The sequence below is a fragment of the Erpetoichthys calabaricus genome, chromosome 2, assembly GCF_900747795.2.
Source record: "Erpetoichthys calabaricus chromosome 2, fErpCal1.3, whole genome shotgun sequence".
Lineage (NCBI taxonomy): Eukaryota > Metazoa > Chordata > Cladistia > Polypteriformes > Polypteridae > Erpetoichthys > Erpetoichthys calabaricus.
Genome location: NC_041395.2, coordinates 326289639 through 326303946, shown reverse-complemented (window position 1 = coordinate 326303946; position 14308 = coordinate 326289639).

Below are 14308 nucleotides of genomic sequence, written 5' to 3'. Positions count from 1 at the left end.
GGCTGTCCCGTTCGTTCTCGGTGGGCAGCTGGTGATGCTGCAAGAGGTGATCTGGTTGTAGCTGAACGGAGGCTATTGAGGGTGAATGGGGCGGCGGGGAGCAGCCTTGTAGTGTGTCTCGGGTGGCTGCCTGTTGAATGGGGGTGGTGGTGGGCGATTCACTACCCATCTTTGGCCACATCCTGTTTGCTCTCAGTTGGCTGACACTGCAGGCAGAATACTGTATGCAAATGGAGGTGACTGTGTGGTGGGCGGGTGGTGAACCGCCCCTCACTGCCCCCATTCATTCTCAATAGCAAGCCTGCTTGTACTGTTACATACAGTGGTGTGAAAAACTATTTGCCCCCTTCCTGATTTCTTATTCTTTTGCATGTTTGTCACACAAAATGTTTCTGATCATCAAACACATTTAACCATTAGTCAAATATAACACAAGTAAACACAAAATGCAGTTTGTAAATGGTGGTTTTTATTATTTAGGGAGAAAAAAAAATCCAAACCTACATGGCCCTGTGTGAAAAAGTAATTGCCCCCTGAACCTAATAACTGGTTGGGCCACCCTTAGCAGCAATAACTGCAATCAAGCGTTTGCGATAACTTGCAATGAGTTTTTTTACAGCGCTCTGGAGGAATTTTGGCCCACTCATCTTTGCAAAATTGTTGTAATTCAGCTTTATTTGAGGGGTTTCTAGCATGAACCGCATTTTTAAGGTCATGCCATAACATCTCAATTGGATTCAGGTCAGGACTTTGACTAGGCCACTCCAAAGTCTTCATTTTGTTTTTCTTCAGCCATTCAGAGGTGGATTTGCTGGTGTGTTTTGGGTCATTGTCCTGTTGCAGCACCCAAGATCGCTTCAGCTTGAGTTGACGAACAGATGGCCGGACATTCTCCTTCAGGATTTTTTGGTAGACAGTAGAATTCATGGTTCCATCTATCACAGCAAGCCTTCCAGGTCCTGAAGCAGCAAAACAACCCCAGACCATCACACTACCACCACCATATTTTACTGTTGGTATGATGTTCTTTTTCTGAAATGCTGTGTTCCTTTTACGCCAGATGTAACGGGACATTTGCCTTCCAAAAAGTTCAACTTTTGTCTCATCAGTCCACAAGGTATTTTCCCAAAAGTCTTGGCAATCATTGAGATGTTTCTTAGCAAAATTGAGACGAGCCCTAATGTTCTTTTTGCTTAACAGTGGTTTGCGTCTTGGAAATCTGCCATGCAGGCCGTTTTTGCCCAGTCTCTTTCTTATGGTGGAGTCATGAACACTGACCTTAATTGAGGCAAGTGAGGCCTGCAGTTCTTTAGACGTTGTCCTGGGGTCTTTTGTGACCTCTCGGATGAGTCGTCTCTGCGCTCTTGGGGTAATTTTGGTCGGCCGGCCACTCCTGGGAAGGTTCACCACTGTTCCATGTTTTTGCCATTTGTGGATAATGGCTCTCACTGTGGTTCGCTGGAGTCCCAAAGCTTTAGAAATGGCTTTATAACCTTTACCAGACTGATAGATCTCAATTACTTCTGTTCTCATTTGTTCCTGAATTTCTTTGGATCTTGGCATGATGTCTAGCTTTTGAGGTTCTTTTGGTCTACTTCTCTGTGTCAGGCAGCTCCTATTTAAGTGATTTCTTGATTGAAACAGGTGTGGCAGTAATCAGGCCTGGGGGTGGCTATGGAAATTGAACTCAGGTGTGATACACCACAGTTAGGTTATTTTTTAACAAGGGGGCAATTACTTTTTCACACAGGGCCATGTAGGTTTGGATTTTTTTTCTCCCTAAATAATAAAAACCATCATTTGAAAACTGCATTTTGTGTTTACTTGTGTTATATTTGACTAATGGTTAAATGTGTTTGATGATCAGAAACATTTTGTGTGACAAACATGCAAAAGAATAAGAAATCAGGAAGGGGGCAAATAGTTTTTCACACCACTGTACATAGCAGGAGGTTGCCTCTCGTTCAGTACATCCAGACGTGTTGACAGGTGCCTTCCAGCAGTGATAATGTGTACAGTGCTGTGCAGAAGAGCTCATCTTAACCTTTTGTCTTCACCCTTCAACAATGTCTCTGAAACACAAATCTCATGCAAGTGCTGGTGATACAGTAAAGAAGAGAAAAACCATCACCATGGAAAGTAAAGTAAAAATAATATAAACGTCAGAGAGACGTGAAACTCCATCATTCTTTGGCAGAGCACTTGGTTACAGTCGGTCAACAATAGCATTTATTAAAATAATGTACCAGTTCTGACTTGCATACAAATTCAACTTAAGAACAAACCTACAGTCCCTATCTCGTACGTAACCCGGGGAAACGTTTGGTTTCCATTGAACTAATTCTCGGACTTTTGCACCAGTGATGACTGAGGTGTGCCATTTGAAGGTAGTTAAAACTTATGCAATCAGTTATGTCGTGTTTATATTTCTGAAATAACCAAGACTACATTGCAGAGATCTGTTTTCACTTTAGCATTAAAGATTCTTTTCCTGTGGTCAAAAAGGCCAAATGTGATTCAGTGTTGTATAAAAATAAAAATGTGAAATTTTCCAAGGTCGAGAATACTTTTTATAGGCACCGTAGACGATGACGAAGTCTGTGTCACACTTGCCAACAAGGTCAGCCCATCAACAGGGATGTCACCAACGAGTTTAAAACACATTTGTTTTTTAGTCCTCCCTCCTTGTTTTAATCCCAGCTTGTCATTACCTGGCACACTTCTTGGAAGATAACAATAAAATAAATGGATTCACTGATCTATCTGTCTGTCTCTTCTTGTAGTAGACCGACTCCTTCCCCAGCTGTTGAGTATTCCCCAGTGTAGCGAGGGGCTTTTTTTTTTTTATGCTGAGTGGATGAGGCCCACCGCACAAACAGCTGCTGGAGGTTTGACACGGCACTCCCCGCATGTTTAGCAGACCCTAAAGCTGCAGACTTTCAGTTCCCCATCTGCTTTGCAGCCTCGTCTTAGCAGTGGGATCTTTTCTAAACAGTCCAAATCGTATAGCCTGGCCTTCCTTTCTGGCAGTCCCATAGGTGACAAAATGTAAGCAGCTGAGACATCCACTAAAACTGATTAATTTTGTTTTTTTCTTTTTTTTTTCCTTTTTCACTTATAATTGGGACCGTGCGAAAATCAAAAATAGCTTCAGTGTCTGCCAGAAACAGTCAGCTGATGGTCGCTTTACTTTACTTCCACCTATGAAGGAAACAAAAATTAAAAAGGAACATCCATGTTTCAAAGTTAATAACACAACCCTGATGTGCATCTGAGTCCAAAGGAATTTTGGCAGCCATAGCTAAACAGTTGTAAGGCAGCTTCTTCCCATAAGTGATGATGCCGGCTGTTGTGAGTCTTTTTTTTTCACAGTGGAGGTTAAATTAAGGAACTGGTTGTATTATGGTGGTGTTGCCCACCCAAACTGTGTGTCTCCTTGAAAATGTAAGAACAAGAAGAAACACAGACAGGGTCATCTTAATGCATGGGGTACACTGGGCAGTTGCCCGGGGGCCCCATGCTAATCTGTGTATGTTGTGGCTTGCTGTCAATAAATAAATACTATGCTATACTAAACTATGAATATTTGTTATTATTTTACAAGTGGTGTGACAGATTTAGGGTTCCCGTGACCCCTTGAACCCTCAGACCACACGTTAAACACCAGGTAAAAGTCCAAATATTATATTTATTAAGACAAAACGTGCACAAAGCACCCTCTTCTCCACAAAGTTCAAATAAACACAATAAACAATAAATCAATAATCCTCCTCACTCCCAGACGCGTTGACACCCTTCCACCCAGCTCAGCTCGACATCTGGGATTTCCCATAGTCCTTGACCTGGAAGTGTTTCGCCCTCTCTGTCCACACGACTAGGAACACTTCCGGGTCATATAAAAACTCCAGTTCTTCACTCCGGAAGCACGTTGTTCCTTCCGGTCATGTGTTCATGACGCACTTCCGGGTTATAGGGCACATAGCACCCTATGAGCCTCCCTCCAGTGGCTCCTAGTGGTCCCCATGGTATCCAGCAAGGCTGTTTATAAAACCTACAATGTCCATATGGCCCTGCTGGAATTTGGGGCACTTCCATGTTGTTGGGAGAGCTCCATCTAGCGGCTTGGAGGTGTGGACCGGAATATTTGGCCGGCCATCCCTCACAGTGGACATTGGCATTCACCTCTGATTTAGTATCATGGTCGCCTCAGCAACCTCACATGCCTGTATGTGTACGGATCTCATGCACTACATCACGTAAAAGCGTATGTGTTAATGTCACTTCAACTCAATTCTCTGCAAAGAAATTTCACAAATGTTTGTGTTGAACACTTGATTAATAATAAATACAATAATTCATTGTAATTTCATACTGTACCATCTCCGTCTGTATGGTTTACCAGTTGAGTATCATTTATATGTTGAAATTTTTATGTTTTTCAAGGCTCATGTTATATTGTTCAAATGTTTATGGTGATTACTGTATATACTCACATATAAGTCGGATCTTGAAACCCGAAAAATCGATCATAAAATCAGACCCCGACTTATACGCATGTTCAATAATGCAACACTTTTTTTTTTTACATCTTCTTGCCTCCTCCAATCTCGCACCCGTTTCTCAAACACATCGAATTTTGTTGCAGCAGCACAGTTACTAATTTCTTTCTCTACTTCAACGACATTTAATTTAAAACTAGCTTCATATTTTCTTCTGATCGAACGATCCATCGTAGATAAGAGATGCTCTTATGATAAAGGTGTATCAGGGTATCAGGGGTGGTGGCTCTGAGGCTAAGGATCTGCACTGGTATCCTGAAGGTTGCCGGTTCGAATCCCCGTCACTGCCAAAAGAGATCCTACTCTGCTGGGCCCTTGAGCAAGACCCTTAACCTGTAATTGCTCCAGGGGCGCTGTACAATGGCTGACCCTGCGCTCTAACCCCAAGGGGTATGCGAAAACTAACAAATTTCTAATACGAGAAATCGTATAAGACGAAATAAAGAACAAAAAAAAAAAAAGATACAAAAAAACACAAATCAGTGCAAATGTCGCTTCGGAATAGTTTGGGTATTACCATGTGGTCACATAGGTACAACAGAGTGAGAGAGGAGTTAGGAGCACCTGCTGATACAGCGCATTGCCACACCCACATAGATAGAAAAGGCCGTGTGCCCCGTGGTTACTCTCTCGGTGGGCGTTAGCACATCATAATCCCCTGGACCAATAGCGTGAGTTTTCCGCATTCGACTTATACGAGCGAAACTATATAATACCAGAAATTATACTGTAAAATCAAGTCCCGACTTATTCGTGGGAAAACTTATCAGTGAGTATATACGGTAATCTTTGCTGTACAGCATATTTTTTAATGTTTTAACACTGATTTTGTTGGAAGTACCAATACAATAAATATATGTTTCATTTTATCAACCATTTACATTTGCAGTGCTGGGGGCCTATAATGCTGTTAAGATGGCCCTGAATGCAGATAAATAGTCGGGGCACCAATAAATAACAAAAAAAATTGAATAAAGTTTAACTAAGATTGAAACACAAGGACAAGGGCTGATGAAGTGCACTAATGTCTTTTCTCCCTCCTCATGAGGATCTTCTGAAGTCCAAACAGGTTCCACTTTCACCTCCAGACCACACCCTCCTTCTGACCTCATTTCCTTCTATTCCCCATTGGTCCCCTCCTCTTCCTTACCACCAACTATAAAGAACACCACCTGCCTTTCCCTAACAGTCATGTTCTCGACTCAGTTTCAATCGATTACTCATCAACATCTCGTTATAATATACAGGTTGGACCCTCAAAGCTTTTTCTTGTATATCTTCTGTGTCTTTTATAATGGGTATAGACCTCAGTCCAACTGAGAAATTGTGGCTGCACTTGACAAAGGCTGTTCACTCACAATCTCCATGCAGCCTGACAGATCTTCCAACAGTTTAGCAAAGGAGAATGGAGAAAAATGGCAGACTTGCAAAGTTGACAGAGAGACTTGAGAGGCCTGAGACTGTCATGGCGGCCAAAGGTGCATCAGCTGAATAGTAACTTGAAGTGGGTGAATATTCATGCAATCGGTTATAGTGTGTTTTATATTTGTAATCAATTTCAACCAATTTGCAGAGATCTCTTTTCAGTTTGACATCAATGTATCTTTATGTGTTGATCAGTGTCAAAAAGAGCCAAATTAAATTCACTGTAATTCAATACAGCATAGAAATAAAAAGTGAAAATGTTAACAGGTACTGTATCCGGCCAGATACTGGTGGGTGACATCTTCTTCTGACGCAAAAGACAGTAATGGTCAGTGCACCCTCTGGTGGTCTATTTTTATCCAAGACAGGAAAAAGGCAGTTTGCTCATTCTGACTTGTGACTGGAATCCCACCTTCTATTTTTTTTTTATCACAATTTATACAAGACCACCCATGACGCTTCCCAATGAGGAAGCAGAGCCTGGGGCCTCGGAGGTGGGCTCCCCCATCTCTGGAACTGAGGTCACCAAAGGTGGTCAAAAAACTCCTTGGTGGCAGGGCCCCGGGGGTGGATGAGATACACCCGAAGTTCCTCAAGGCTCTGGATGTTGTAGGGGTGTCTTGGTTGACACGTCTCTGCAACATCGCATGGACATCAGGGACAGTGCCTCTGGTTTGGCAGACCGGGGTGGTGGTCCCCCTCTTTAAGAAAGGGGACCGGAGGGTGTGTTCCAACTACAGAGGGATCACACTCCTCAGCCTCCCTGGAAAAGTCTATTCAGGGGTTCTGGAGAGGAGGGTCCGTCGGATAGTCGAGCCTCTGATTCAGGAGGAACAGTGTGGTTTTCGTCCTGGTTGCGGAACAGTGGACCAGCTCTACACCCTTAGCAGGGTCCTGGAGGGTGCATGGGAGTTCACCCAACCAGTCTACATGTGTTTTGTGGACTTGGAAAAGGCGTTCGACCATGTCCCTCGGGGAATCCTGTGGGGAGTGCTCCGAGAGTATTGGGTACCAGAGCTATGGGTAGTGACCGAAAGAACGAGATCGCGAATACAAGTGGCTGAAATGAGTTTTCTCCGCAGGGTGTCTGGGCTCTCCCTTAAAGATAGGGTGAGAAGCTCAGTCATCCAGGAGGGGCTCAGAGTAGAGCCGCTGCTCCTCCGCATCGAGAGGAGTCAGATGAGGTGGCTCGGGCATCTGATTAGGATGCCTCTTGGACGCCTCCCTGGTGAGGTGTTCCGGGCACGTCCAACCGGGAGGAGGCCCCGGGGAAGACCCAGGACATGCTGGAGGGACTATGTCTCCCGGCTGCCCTGGGAACGCCTCGGGATTCTCCCGGAAGAGCTAGAAGAAGTGGCCGGGGAGAGGGAAGTCTGGGCATCTCTGCTGAAGCTGTTGCCCCCGTGACCCGACCTCTGATAAACGGAAGAGGATGGATGGATGAATGGATGACACCCATGACACGGTCAGTCTGCCTTTTCTAACCCGGTTAGTCCTGAACAGGGTTGTGGGGGTCTGCTACAGCCTATCATAGCTAGCATAGGGCTCAAGGAAGAAAAGGACCCTGAACAAGGCGCCAGTCCATCACAGTTGAACACACACACACACACACACACACCCCAACCACACACTAGGCCCAATGTAGGATCACCAATTCACCTAACCTGCGTGTCCTTGGACTATGGCACCCAGAGGAAACCCACACAGACATGTGGAGAATGTGCAAACTCAATGCAGGGAGAACCCAGGACACAAACCCTGGTCTCCTTACTTTCTGGCAGCGGCACAAGCACTGCGCCACCGTGCTGCCCTCCATGACGGAGCGTCCTACCCAATTGAGATCGTTCTCAAGCAAACACATCTACTCGATTACATTAAAGACGACAACATGTACATGACTTTTTTTTTTTTTTTTAAATATTAGCCCTCAAAACCTTCCTAATGCATTTTTCTTGAACGTCGGGTTAAACATAAAAGACATGAAATTCTTCAGTCACCTGCATCCATTTATTGCTAATGTATGATGGGGCATTCAAAATGAAAAGAAAAAAAAAACACGTGCTCATATTTTGCCATAGATCTTTTTCATCTCTCAACATAAAGCATGGCTGAGTTCTGCAGAAGAGCGACACAGTCAAAACATAAAATATGGGAAGAAGAAGAAATTCATGAGATGAACACATATGGACTAGCCATTGTTTCTCCACAGCACCTCACAACAAAACATTTTCTCAGGCTTCCCTGCCATTGCAGGTGTTTTTGCTTTGTGGTCAAAGTTTTGCTCCATTATTAAAGTTAGTGTGATAGTTTAAGGAGATCTGAAGTGCCGTAATAACAGATTGACCACTTTTGTTGCTGTTTGTGCCGTAAGGCTTAATAAAAATGATTCTAAAACTCTGAGTCGCCACCCTCCACTCCAAAGATGCACTGATTGTGTGTCCAAATTGGCTTGTGGTGACGTGTGGACTGTCCTGGGCTGTTTCCTATCTTATATCTAATGCTGCTTGGTTAGGCCCCCCCAAACTAGATTCATTTATCTTATCTTCTGTTACCATTTGTTAATGAGAGCACTCGAGCTCTTAAATTAATAGTCAGTCATTTTCAAACTCACTTAGCACTGAACAGGGTCACAGGGGGTGCTGAAGCCTTTCCTAGCTAACATAGGGTGGAAGGCAGGGACAGAAACTTCAACAGGGCGCCAGACCATCACAGGGTGAACACACACACAAACACACACCAATCACCAATTTAACATTGCTAATCCACCTAACCTGCATGGCTTTGGACTGTGGGAAGAAACCGGAGCACCTGGAGGAAACCCACCCAAACATGAGGAGAATACTCAAACTCCACACAGGGAGGACGAATCCTGGTCTACCTACTACAAGGCAACAGTGCCACCACTTCACCATTGTGCTGCCGGCTCTTAAATTAGAGTATTGAAAGCTGGAGTGTGAATTGGAGAACAACAAAGCTACAGGTCTTCAAAATTACAAGGACAGAGAGTGTTAAAAAGTATAAAAAAGCTCTCTTTAAAGCCGCTCGGACTACTATTCTAGATTATTAGATGACAACAGTAATGATCCTTGTGTACTCTTTAGAACAGTGGCTAATCTAACAAATGAGAATTCAGAACTACAATGCAAAATACCAGCAGACATTAGCAGCGCAGAATCTATGAACTTGTTTAATGAGAAAGTTGACAATATCAGATCCAAGTCTTCAGCGTCACGACACAAGCTTAATGCTAGATTGACAAACCCTGTCTCTTCTTGCACGCAGCACTTTAGTCATTTCAATTAGTTAACAGAATAGGAAGTCATAACTTTAATTTCTAAACTGTGTAAAAAGATCAGACTTGACACACTTGAAAAGGTTTGGGGCAGCCATCCGTATAATATCCCTGGCTGCAAAAGGCTTTGAAAGGAACAGAGATATTCACAAGACTGAGTCCAAAACAGAAATGATCATGGATTGCAAAGATGATGGTTTTAAATAGTCAGACAGGAAGTGACGTAGGGGAACCGGAAGTGACTGTCTTCTGACGTCAATCTAGGCACTGGAACCAGAAATTTATGTCAGTCGAGGCACCAGAACTGGAAGTGACGTCATTCTAGGCTCCAGAACTGGAAGTGGCATCTTCAAGTTTGAGTCAGACAGGTTTTCCCACAGCTGGTATGTAGAGATAACATGAGAAGATTTAGCGCACCCGCAACCCCCTGGCCTGGTGTGGAATTACCTTCGCTTAGTCCATACAATGTTCTCCTACTCGCACATGCGTGACAACTGAAACCTACTAATTATCCCTTAGATCCAGTGCCAGCAAAGCTGTCGGTTTAGGAGTCATAGTGCACTCTACACTATCAACTGTCAGACAGTCTTCAGAAGCCATTAAGAAGGCTAACAGAATGTCAGGTTATATAGCGCCTTGATGTGTGGAGTACAAGTCACAGGAGGTTCTGCTCAAGCTTTATAACACACTGGTGAGGCCTCATCTGGAGTACTGGGTGCAGTTTTGGTCTCCAGGCTACAAAAGGACACAGCAGCACTAGAAAAGGTTCAGAGAAGAGCGATTAGGCTGAGTCCAGGACTACTGGGGATGAGTTATGAGGAAAAATTAAAAGAGCTGAGCCTTTACAGTTTAAGAAAAAGAAGATTAAGAGGAGACCTGACTGAAGTGTTTAAAATTATAAAGGGAATTAGTGGATCGAGATGGTGACTTTAAAATGAGTTCATCAAGAACATGGGGACACAGTTGGAAACTTGTTAAGGCGAAATATCAAACACAAACATTAGGAAGTTTCTCTCTGTACAGAGAGAACCACAGACACGTGGAATAAGTGACCAGGTTGCCTGGTGGAGAGTAGGACTTTAGGGACTTTCAAAACTCAACTTGATGGTTTTTGTAGAAGAATAAGTGGATGGACTGGTGAGCTTTGTTGAGCTGAAAGGTCTGTTGTCGTCTAGACTTTTAATGTTCTAATATGCGTAACCCATTATTAAGGCCAGTAGGGTTATGACTGTGGATACTGTAGGTGGGCCATTATACTGGCCTTTCGGGTATATGCCACTATGCAGCTGACTCGAAAATTGGCCTGCTGGGTTCAAAGGGTTAGCATCACATCCTAAAGCTGGGTCTGCCTTGTTAATCAAGAATAATTACAAAAGTTTTTCTATCTCCTGCCCTACGTGTACTTTCAGTGCCTTTCCTCTGTACAGTGGTACCTCGGTATACATCTGCTTTGGAATAAGTCCAACTTGGTATACGTCCAACTGTTTGAACGCGGAAAATTTTGCTTGGTATACGACCTTTGTTTGGAATACGACTCGCGTGCTAGAACACCGTATGTGCTATAGCGGGTCCGCGGCTTCAAAAAAAGGGCCAGGTTTTAACCCGTATAGCCGGGTCGTTCTCCGTGGGCGCGATGGCACAACCGCGGGGAAGTTAATGAGGTAGTTGGAGCGAGTCGCACCTGCACAGGTGGGCTGTGATCAGGAAGAGTGAGACTGCATTTTTAACTTTGGATTTTATCGGATTTATTTATTGTTGTTTTTATCCCCATAGAACACGTTTTATGGATATTTATTAAATAATTATTTATTGAAACCAGATGCACTGCACTTTTTGTTTGGACACTGATTTTTGTTTTAAATAAAAGCACTTCTTACACTATCCCCTGGCTTCATTTGAGAATTGTCCTCATTTGTCAGTTCATCTTGGTGACATTACCGACGCCGTAAGGATGTATGGGAGCGTGAAGCAGACCTGCATCGTCACACCGCGCGCTACCCTACGCTGCCCACGAGCGTCAGTACGCCAGTTGCTAGCATTCAGTGAACAACCCGTGCTATAACTCTATGTGAATTTTCACGTGATTTTGTGTTTTTTTTTCCGTAAATTTGAATCGATTGTTGAAAAGTATGAAGGTGGCATGCGTATCCGGGACATGGCTGCTGCATACTGTATGCCGAGAATGACGGTATCTACGATTGTGAAAAACAAAGGCGTTATTAAAAAGTAAAGTGAGGTTAAATTTTAATTTATTTCATCTAATTGCTTTTGTATTTATGTATTTTAGTATTAAGCGGTGTTTAAATTATTTTATACAACCCCATCAATGTATAATATGCCAGTAACAATAGGATTTTTTTTCATGGGAACGGATTAATCATTTTCCCTTTATTTCTTATGGGAAAATTCATTTGGTATAGGTCCTGTTTGGAATAAGTCAAAGGATCTGGAATGGATTAAGGATGTATACCGAGGTACCACTGTATTTGCACGTGTGTACGTCTCTTAATCAGCGCTGCCTCTCTTGAGCATTTCCCTGTAAAGTCTGTCCATATTTTCAAGGTGCCTTTCTCGTCTCCTGTCCAGTTTTACACTTGCCATCTTTATTAAGGTGACTCTCCCAGCATCAGAGGCGGCCTTAGGGGTCTGCGGGGCTCAGGGCTGACCAACCCCACGTGGGGCCGGTTACGTCAAACACTGTTAGCGGTGTGAAAGGGTGCGTCCTGGACACAGACAGGCAGACACGGTTTCCTCCATCACCACGTTTATTCACAAGTCACTACTATTTACAATGTCCTTAATGTGCACCTCACCAAATCCCCACAGTTCCCCAAAGTCCAGGCTTTCAACAGCCACTTTCTTCATACAACACACTCAGGGCTCCTCCTGCTGCCTCCTCAGACCTTGTCCGCCTCCTCACCCGACTCCAGCCTTGATTGTAGGGCAGCGGCTCCTTATATAGGCGGCTGATTGAGGGCCGCACCCGGCCACCTGCCACAATACACCCCCGCTAGCTGAGACCTCCTGGGACCAGCGAACCATTCCGCGAGGACGGGAACCGGTCGGCGGCAAGCCGACACACTGTAGACTAGGGCCCGATCCTGTCAAGAAAAGAGAAAAACAACGGCGGAGACGTTGCCCTGACGCAGCCCCTCGGCTCGTCCTCAGTTGGGCCAATGCTCTCGGCCCCGATCGGCACCCCGATGCTCCCTTGCTCGGCTTCCCAGCCCGAGCAGTCCGTGCTCCCCGCCATGGAATCACCAGTGGGATCACGCTCTGTTTCCACCTCTCCAGCTGCGGGATTCTCCTCTGCCTCCGCAGAGGACGGCCCTTTGCGGGACACGCGCACCCAGCAGCATGTCCTCGCTTATCGGAGGAACTGGCTTCCCCAAGCCGCTTCCTCCGTTTACTTTGCAACGCCACGGCGGTTCGGATCTGCCCATTGTAAGAGGGCAGACCCAGCCCCACTGGCGTCCGGAGCTTCACGGGGTCGGTCTCCCTTACCTTCCCTGCTGTGCCTCTCCGTCCAGGAGCTCCTGCAGTGCGCCGATCCTCTTCTGCCTGCGGCTCTCGATCCGACGCCACTGCCATCCCTCCTCACTCCAGCGTCTCCGCCTGGTGGGCACATCGCTCGGCCAGCAGCGACAGCACAAGGCGCAGTTGCTCTTGCAGGCCCTGCAAAATTGCCGCCAAGGAGAGAGAAGCAGCCGGCGGTGGGCTTACCTTGCCAGTAGTTCCACTTACCGACTGCTCTCTGTGGGCTCTTCCCTGCGGCCCACTCGGGTTGCTATGGAGCACGGGACGGACATTCCCTGCTCTCACCTCCGACCAAACCTTGGCGAGAGGACAGGACACGCTGTCCAATCCCATGCCCATTACAAGGAGGGTTTCCTGGTCTGTGGCCTCCTCGCTCTCATTCCACACTCGAGAGCGAGGCACAGGGCAACTCCGCGGCTGCAGCGGCCGTTGTATACGCAGCGTCTCCGTCTCGGCAGCCATCCTTGCTGCCGCTGCGCTCTCGAGCTGTCCCTGCAACAATAACAAGTCCAACGGCGGACCTCCAGTGGTCCACGGCATACTCAATAGACGTGGGGTTGGGTGCACGCCACTCCTGCGGCACGTGGGAGAGGTTGCCTGTTGTGCCGGGCCTTTCACAAACATTTTCGGATATGCAGGTCCCCACCTTGACCCAGGTGGAGCATCCTGCCGACTACGCCACTGTGAAAGGGTGCGTCCCGGACACAGACAGGCAGACATGGTTTCCTCCATCACCACGTTTATTCACAAGTCACTACTATTTACAATGTCCTTAATGTGCACCTCACCAAATCCCCACAGTCCCCCCAAAGTCCAGGCTTTCAACAGCCACTTTCTTCTTCCTTCACACAACACACTCAGGGCTCCTCCTGCCGCCTCCTCAGACCTTGTCCGCCTCCTCACCCGACTCCAGCCTTGATTGTAGGGCGGCGGCTCCTTATATAGGCGGCTGGTTGAGGGTCGCACCTGGCCACCTGCCACAGCGGTATGTGTGGACTGTATAAACTTGAGTGTGAATTTAATAAAAATAATGTTAACATACACCGGATTTTCTCATTACAGTATTCAGCTACATTTTTGCAAGATAAAATGTGGACTTTATCAAAATATAACGATCTAATCTATTAAAAAAGTGCAATTCATAATTCATGACAATACCACAACAGTGCGAAATGCGATGCAATGTCATGCGGAAATTAGCAGGGCCTCTTCTAGAAAAAGTACCAAAATTACAAGTATACTCAGAGTCTCGATATACAGGATGTCATAGTCATAACTCAAGTTGATGTCATGTCAACCGGTTATCATGTTTTTGTACATTAATGTTTATGGCTTACAAATAAAATTTGAGTTTCAGCGTTTCGACAGGAAATGTGAAATTAACGTAGAGGTATCATCATGAGATGAAAATCCACTTTTCTTGCCTTCCGATTGGAAAAGTTGTTGATGACATCTTAGTAGTCTAATCTGGATGCAATGTCTTTTTCTGTAGATA